Genomic DNA, 9,413 nt, shown 5'->3' with positions numbered 1-9,413 from the left:
AAAATAACACAAAAACTAATAAGGCTTTAATACGAAATGCCAAAAAAAGAGATTATGGGTTTGAGAATTTTTCATTTCAATTTTTTTCTGATTATCATCGCGTTTGTGAGGCTTACTTTCGATGAAAATGAGCAGAGATGCATTTTTTGAAAATTCAAGACTCTCAAAATGCATTTGATTTTTACCATTACAATGTCCTACGGAAAAAAAAACAATAAATTAATTTTTGTATAGTGGTGGAAAATCCTGCTACTAATGAAAATCAAGTTTGTTCAGTTATAAAATTATTTCACTCTATAATTATTTGTTATTTACTGCATATTGTGTATTTCCCAGTACTGCAATGAGCATGCTTGAAGTTCCTGTAACTTGCGAATGTCGTTGACCAATCAACTTGTTGTGTAACTTGTTTTACATACTTGGTGATTTGAAGGCAGACTTTTTATAGAAACTGGAAAATATGTATCATTGTAACATCAAATAAAATAAAACAAGTGGGTATTTTATTAGAAATTTTCGTGGATTTCTGTTACATTATAGTAGTGAAGTAAAGCAATAAATTCCTACATGAAGGGTACCAAAATCCATTTTTTCCAATTTTGAAATTTTACTTTTTAACCATCTTCTTTCCTGTTCATTTATACACCGTATGATGTTTTATGGTTATCATGCTGTATAATTGTTAGGAAGTTTTTTTTTGTTTGTAATACCTAATAAAAAGCTGCCAGCGAGTACTTGCCTCTAAAAAGCAGCTGAGGGAAAATTTTGATTATTGGAGCTTCAGATTTGAGAGAAGAGGTGTTAAAATTAAGATGAAAAAGTGTTGGATTTTTCTAAAAAACATTTCAATCATTATTTTCTAACGCATCAGTGCGTTACAGTATTTTTTAATCATAATTGCCAATTTCCAAAAACCGAAAAAATTGATGAATTTTGACCATTTTTCTCGATTTTTTGAACCTTAAAATAAGCGATTTCCAAATTTTCAACTTTTCTAAAAGTGGTCTTGGATTTTTATGGCCATTGGCCATGGGATTAGGTCGAAAAGTAACTTTTGGGACTAGGCCATTTTTTTCAAAATAGGCTGGGGAGGGGTTAGAGCGAGAAAACCTCGATTTTTTCGAATATGATGATGAAGATCTCTGCCGAATTCGGAGAAAATCCTCCGACATTTTTTTTCCGAACCATCCCTAAGAGAGGTGTTTTTCAAGAACAAAATTGTTGGAATTTTCTAGCCTTTTGAATTCTTGAAATAAGTTCAACTCATTTTATCAGACTGCTTGCAAAGGTAATTTTTCAAGAGAAGGTGCATTGCATAACCCAACGAGGGCGTTGGCTAGTGATTGGAATCACAAAACGATGCCAAAGGGGAAAATAATTTGTACTCGTCTATTTCATCATCGAATTTCAGTTCTTATTCTTAAAAATGGATTTTAATAAAGAAGAGAACAACTTTAATTTAACCCTTCTGTTTTTCTTGAAAACTTTGTTAAATTGATTAGATTGGGTTCAGTTTTTGAATTAAGATTCAAGTACAAGTATTGCTCTGTATTCATTTTTGGAATACATAATTTACAATCTGAATTTAATGATGAAAAGACCATTCTCAATTTAATTTTTCAGTCCCAAGTTTCAAGAAGGTATTGCCAGATAGTTTTACTCCTTCATAAACATGTAATAAAACAATACAGCTTGCCTGTAAATAATGTTGCCTAACGATTTAGTTGATGGGCATTAGAGGATCTTTCGAATGAAGCGGTGGTGTTGGTTGCATAATCAATGATGTTTCATTATAGATGTCGATTTTTACCAGTTTTAAGAAGTACCTACCTATCTGATTTTTATGTTTTTTGTTTCATTCCGGTCTCTTTTACCCGGGTCAATTTGAAAAGCGGTAATTTGGTGCTGTACATTAAATTAAGACCACCAGTGTGTATTTTACGTTGGAAGATATTATCCATTTTTCAACTGCATATCACACCTCTCATGATCTGTAAACTTAAAATGTAGTTATCAGGTTAAAAATCTCGTTTTTTTTAAACTGAAAGTACGAGTTTTCTAAGTGTTTCCACATTGTCATGAGTACCAAATGTTTTAGCTTCCCCTGTTTTCACTTGATCCAGCACTTGGCGGTTTAAATAGGTAACTGTATTTTTTGAGCATTTATATAGGTGCTCGCTCATCAGAGTACACTTACTTAACAATCTGGGATAAGATTACCTGCAGTGTTTTTCAAAATCATATCAAGGAAAAATTGGTCTAAATTTCAGTTCTCAGAGCATATGGATACATACATAGGTAGTATGACGAGATGTATTTGATTTTTTTCCCAATAAATATCAAAAAAAAAAAAAAAGTCAACGAACCAATACGTCTGCATCAAATCGTGTTTACTTTTATTATTATGAGCTTAAAGTCAACAATGTAGTACATTGCATTACCTTTAACAGCAACTTCACATCCAGTAGGTAATGAATGTCTGTGTATTGTAAAATAATAATCGCAAGCTTTTAGTGCAAAACCCAAGTGTTGTGCTCGTACTGCGTCATCAAAGCAGCGTAAAAACACAAGTACGCATAGAGCGCGAGCGCGTTACTAAAACAGAGCCCGAACCGGTTCGATGTTACCATGTCCCCTACTCACCAGTCAGTGCGGCAGCAATGATTACCTTCACCTTAACCGCGGCTAGCATTCCGTATATTAGTAGGTCAAAATGGATTATTAATGATCTTGATACACGTAGTATACTCAACTGCGCTCAAGGTACATTCACACCACTGCACTGTGTACTATTTCAGATGAAAATATCTTGATGAAAAGATTCACCTGTGTGTATTCACCGCGATGCGATGTACTCGGAATTGGAATTTACTACACGTTGACACTGCGCGTATTGGTTTGGTACGCGGAATTATTCTGGGAATAACGACAGGAGTTCAAGCTTTAACTCTTGGCTATAAGTACGAGTAGGTATAGAGGTACCTACCTTATACCTTACGTCTTACGGTACGCGTACGCGGTTTTTCGCCATCGCCGTACTCGACTCATCATCCTATAATTTTGAACTTATTTTACGCGTTTAGTTCGGCTTAATAGACGATGGGTTTGAATGGACGCCATTATTATTAAAATTGCATTGTTGGATACGGAAAAGTGTGTTAGATTAGATGATTCGTTTAATTCGCGGTACCAGTTCAAAAAATTATTGCCATGAAAATACTCTCCTTACAAAAGTAGCTCGATATTCTGCGGATGAGACGGATTGACGTGCGTGATGCGTTTTATACTCGTGGCAGTGCTTATAGCTATACGAGATTTCCATCATAATATTTGTAGTTTTGTTATTTTTATTTCATTATAATATTTGTATATATATATTTATTCACGTTCGAATGTATGAATTTTTGAGAAAGTAAAATTTCTTTGTAAAATATAAATTTAATTTTGGAAGTTTTAATGATTCGTACAGAATCGCCAGAAATAGGATTAAACTTTCTGCCTCATGCTTATAGCTTTTCGCCCGTTTCATTATTGATACAGTGTACTTCGAGAATCTCGATCAACGTCGAATGAAAGTGACGAAGAAATGGAGGGAATTCCCCGTTTGAATCATCGGCTCTGAAGAATGGAGTCAAAAGTTTGCTTTCAAATGGGGCAGTGAGAGTGTGAAACAGATAGAAAAAATTAATTTTTAAAATTCTACATGCTAAAGTTTAAAGTATCACCATAACTAATTGTAAGTACGTATTAGTGGGAAGTATGAAGTTTATACTTATAAAAGCTTCGATAAAGAGGAAGCATGAAATCGATTTCCATTTGATATCACTGTGTATTTCAAATTATGGTTGTGAATGGTCAAATAGTTCTTAGATCAGCTTGAAATATTCGGCTCACTGCATTGTCCCCTTTTTCGCAAAATTCCGAATTTGATCTAAAAATAGTGACGCCTTCAACTCGAGTCTGAATTTGAAAAATTACACACGTGAGATAAGTATAAATTAATAGAATGAAATTCTGACTGAGGGACTTCCGTTACATTACAGGTGGTGATGAATGAATAAATACCTAAGCCAAGTCAAGAAAATTCGCATCAACTTTATTTTTATTCTATACAGCTATAGCTTTGAACAGTAGGTACGTCAGTGTGAATAAGAAGATTTTTTTTTTTTGAAGTACACAAACGAAATGAAAAAATTTTTTTGAGGAATTGGGAATTTTCTTCAATTTATTCAAAACTAGAAGAAATACACCAAATTTCAATAATCGTATCAACAAATCACCTTCAAAAGCTATGCATTTTTCAATTTGAAATCCATTATGAAAATTCACTTGAATTAAAGAACTAATACTTATCTAGGTATAAACATCAGAATTCAACGGAAATAAAATAATTTTAACAAGGAAAATATATTTTTAAAAAAGCATACTCCAAAACCTCATTATCAGTAAAATTCCAGTTGCTCCAACTACAATTTTACTCCACAACGTTATATTTCAAGCGTTGAGTTTTAATTTGCAAGTTTTGGTGAATTTTTAAAAATTTATTTTTGGGTCTTTTCCATGAAAAAAATAAAATTTGGCCAAATTGATGTGGAAAGCTGAAATTTGTCTTAAAACTACATATTTTGAATTTTTGAATGTAATAATTATTCAGCTTCAGCAATCAACTCTGATTAGCCATCAGAGGTGTATTTAGCGGGGGGTAGGGTGGGTATCACACCCCCCAATATTTATAAAAATTCGTATTTATCGGCAAAATTGTAAATTTGCCGACAACATTTCCGTACCAACAATAAAATTATTATTTTTAGAAATTATCAACGAGAATGAAATCAACACGTCGTCAATTCGTCGGCATCTGCAAAATTATCAGTTTGCCGACAAAATCACTGATCTATCCACAAAATTATTACATTTTTTCAAAAATTTTCGCCCTCGCTTCGCTCGGGCTAAATTGTTGTTTTTTACTTCTTAAATTATCCATATTATGCTTGGAAAATACTTCCCTATATTGGTTCAAACTTTTGAAAATGTCAAGGGTGAAAAAATTCACTTTTCACGCCAAAATTAGTACAGTTATGCGTTTTGAAATCGCAAATTTCAAAAGGCTTTTGCCCTCACTCCGCTCGGGTCAATTGTGATTTTTTCTTCAAAATTGAAATTTCAAGAAACCATTGATTAATTTTAAGAAATGTTGAGATCAGAAAAAGTGAATCCTTTCATTAAAATTGATGCTGTTCTACTTTTTGAATTACAAATTTTCCAAACCTTTTGCCTTCGCTTCGCTCGGGCCATTCAAGATCATACCTTGGGAAATTATAGAATTCAAAAATTGAATATAGGAAAATTCCAGGAATACTCGTAATACCCAAACCATTTAAAAACTGAATTTTTCATTTTTTCTGAACAGAACCACCAACTTTTCAAAATATTTGATACCACTGTGCTCTAATGAAAAATGTATAATAAAACATACAAGAATGGACGGTCGTTGTCTTGTTTTCTGAACTAATTTTCTCGAAAAATTGTTGCTCTCATGAATCATCATGAAAGCTTTTCGGAAAATTACTTAAAATTTCGATGTTTCATGCCTAAAAATCAGGGTTTGCTCTACCCCGTCACCCCTCCACCATTCCAAATAAAAATGTAAACCCCCTCCATGATTTCATCAGCACGTTAAAATTTTGATTTTTGTCGGCAAAATGACATGACACTCCCCCCCCCAACTAACATGCATTCGATCCGCCTCTGTTAGCCATTCTGTATTTCTGACAATTTTTTTTTTACCCATTCAAGTAGGTACCTCTACCTATACCTACATATAAATTTTCAAAATTGATTTTTTTCCTTCAAATCATTTGAAGCATACGTTTCCAAAACGCACTAAGTCCATTTTCAAAGATTCTGAGTTTGCAAGGCCATCTAGCACAATGTTGCGGTCAAAAATCAGCCAATTTGGGCCATTTCTACGTTTCCAAATTGTACTAAGTACCATGAATTTCTTATCAATATTTTTTGGACTTGGTGCGTTTTGGAAACGTATGCTTCACTTATATTTTAATGGTATTTTTTGAGAGCTGAGAGTATTCGAAAATCAGCTCAAACAAAAGTCCAAAACTATGTGAAATAAAATTCAAACAAACTTTCAAAATTGTTATTCAATTTGATCAAATTTTTGTTTTTTTCATGAAGAAAATTCTAAATTTGAATGTTTGAAGATTCGCCGAAAAATGGAAGAATGTGTTCAACTTTTGAAACTTTCCCTGATGGTGTGTTTTTGAATAGGTACCTGCTCTTTCAATTTTTCATCTGCTCTCAATCAGTCCAAAAAACATGTCTACCAAAATTTTATCCATCGACTATCACGTGTTGAATAATTTTTATGGAAAAATTCACTACTTGTGGAGCTCTTAGATGCTGTTTTTAATACGTACTTGATTGTATATTAACTATAGACTAGGCAATCCTTTTGAAGAAAAAAATCTTGCTATTGAACAAGATATAAATTCTCGAAGAAAAAAAAAATCAATAATTTTTTTTGCATTTGGAATCTCTCGAATTCCATAATTTTGGATAAAGATGAATTTACTAGTTCGAAAAACACGAGAAATAGGTCATACGTAGCCTATACGAGTACATGTATATACGAGTGTTTTTTCGTGCGTGGTAACCTCCTACGACTGATATAACCTAGGTTAATCCTATAACAATTATAGGTAAGGTAAGTACTATGTTCTTTGGCTGTTTTTTCTGCTCAGTCGCACTTTTCCCCTTCTTTCTTTTTCGTGTAATCTTACCAAATACGCGAGTATTAATACGTACAAAGTTACTCATAATGACGGCACTTCATGACCTAATCTACTTCCTCTCTTTCTATGAAATTCTGCGTTCAACGCTCGCATATTTTAAACATTACGTTTATATTTATACGGTAATTTCGTTGGTTGGTTTGATATTTACACACGTTTAATTGTAATTAGGCGGCTCGGACGCGCGCCGAAGTCGGTTTTTCTGCTGGCGAAAAAAACGTAAAAGTATTTCCACTCTATAACTGTCCGTCGATTTACGCGGTTTTGGTCAGAAATATGCGCCGAACGCCGATGTCAATTAAGTAAGATATTCAGCGTTGGTAGCCGAACGGAAGCGAATGTTTATGAATGAAAAACTCGATTCACAAACGTCTGTAAAATTTTGAATTGAAAAATTTTCATGTGGAAGAAAACGCCGATGATTTTGGATTGTTGTGAACTTTTGATTCTATGACAGCAATACATAATAGCGCCCATCTGTTCCGATAACGGTACCCCGAACTAACATTAACCCGACCAGTCTTACTCGCGTATAATCATGCTCGACATTGCATTAGCTATATACGTTTTTCTACGGTATGACTGCCTATTATTACATTAGCCACACGCAGACGTCAAATTATATTTCATCAGGCATCGGGGTAACGTGCAATTTAGTCCACTTCTTGAATTACACATAGGTAACGTTGAACGTAGACTACAGGTACCTATCTACCTATAGATTTAAGTTCAGATGATGCACCTCTTGCAACCAAACAATCCAACATGATTCTTTGTCAGATTTTCCTTTCCTTTCTTATGTAAATTATTAAGCTAATTTGTGTTATCTTATATGTTACTCTTGTTGTTGCTGCTGCTGGTGCTGTTGTTGTTGCAGTGTTTGTGATGTTAAAAACAATATAATGTCGCATCGTTTACATTTTTGTTCCGTCCTCTTAACCTTAGAAACTCGTGGGTACCGTCGTCGTCGAATTCAAAGTAACTTTTAACGCGAGTTTTTTTGACATATCCTCGCACATATTTATACCTATAGTGTTTTCACTGTTTTGATGAGATGTTATATATGGTACCTACATATTACATTAAAAACTTGTCAGATTAAGTTTTAATCCGCTGTTTGAGAAGTAAAAATCGAGAATAATATTCAATTTTGAAATTTTATTTCAACTGACTTGTGCACTCTCGTTGATCGAGATGTTTAGAAAAACATTTCTTGAAGCTAATTTTTCAAATATCAACACCAAATTGTTCCAATCTTTAGACGGAATAAAAGATTTGTTGGAAGAATCACAAAAAAAATAGACCCTGAAATCAGTCGATGAAAATTGAAAAATCAAAAGTTTCATAATTGTATTCGAAGAAACCTTTCTAAAAGTAGACAGTAAGAAGTACGTAGCAATGAGGAAGAGTTTTTACATTTTTTTAACATTGAAAAATCTTGGGTCACATCCTCAGTTCTCATAATTTGACCTGTAGTTGAAATTTGACGTGAAATTTTTGACTGGGAAGAAGGGGAGGGATTAAATGTGACCGCCAGGATAAACTTTTCTTCTTTTTTCTACTCTTTTTCTAGCCCATAATGGATATTGGATGTATCCCAACTGACGTAAAAATTTTTGAACCAGACGGAGGAGAATCGATAAGAGACCTCAAAATACACATCAGCCAAAATTTTAGGTGCTGAAATTCATTTTTCGATTTTTGGAAATTTTTTTTAAAACAGCGCCAAAAATGGGAGAAAATAAAAATTTCACCAAATTGACCTAGAAAGCTAAAATTTGATTTTATCCCTATTTTCAACCTCCCGATTCCACTAGTGATGGTTTCAAACCGTTCTAGGGCCTCCTGCTCATTTTCGAATTCTTCAGTTTTAAAAAAAAACGCTGTAAGTAGGGTTAAAGTGAAATTTTGCATCTTAAAGTTCGGATTCACCATTTTTGTGACTCATTTAATTGATTTCGGCTCATATCAACTCGATAGGTTGAAAAATTGTTATAAACCAAATTTCAGCTTTTGAGTTCAATTTGGTGAAATTTTGTTTTTTCCTCATTTTTGGCCCAAGTTTGAATTTTCGAAAATCGAAAAATGAATTTCAGTACCTAAAATTTTGGCTGGTAGTGATGGTGGTGTATTTTGGGGTCCTCTATTGTTTGCCTTCTGATTAGTTAAAAATTTTTTGTGACGGTTGGGATACTTTCCTTCTTGAAAAGGAAAGAAAGACCTTCTTCAGCCTTTTACTTTGATTTTCAATTTCATATCAAAATCAACTTTGAACTAGAGAACTGAAATAGTCAACTCTTCTCTTCAATTATTGCGTCTTCTGGTTGTTTCGACTCTTTAAGTACTTACCTGCTCTCTGTTTCCTGTTCTTATCTTAGACTTAAAAAAAGTGTATTCAGTTTAGAGATGCAAAAAATGTATCTAGTAATTTTCAAACGTAAACTCAAAGCTTACATGTATAGCTTCTACTCCCAACTGAGTAACTTTATCGAAAAGCTTGTAGGTACAATATGATTGAAGTTAATTTCCAAAGTGATTGGTATTAAAACAATGATTAGTAGGTATCGTAGATCGCATCAGAAAGAGAATGGATTTTCTAACCGC

Source organism: Planococcus citri, chromosome 3, assembly GCF_950023065.1.
Source record: "Planococcus citri chromosome 3, ihPlaCitr1.1, whole genome shotgun sequence".
Taxonomy (NCBI): domain Eukaryota; kingdom Metazoa; phylum Arthropoda; class Insecta; order Hemiptera; family Pseudococcidae; genus Planococcus; species Planococcus citri.
The sequence above is the reverse complement of the archived record's forward strand: the minus strand, read 5'-3'. Positions refer to the sequence as shown.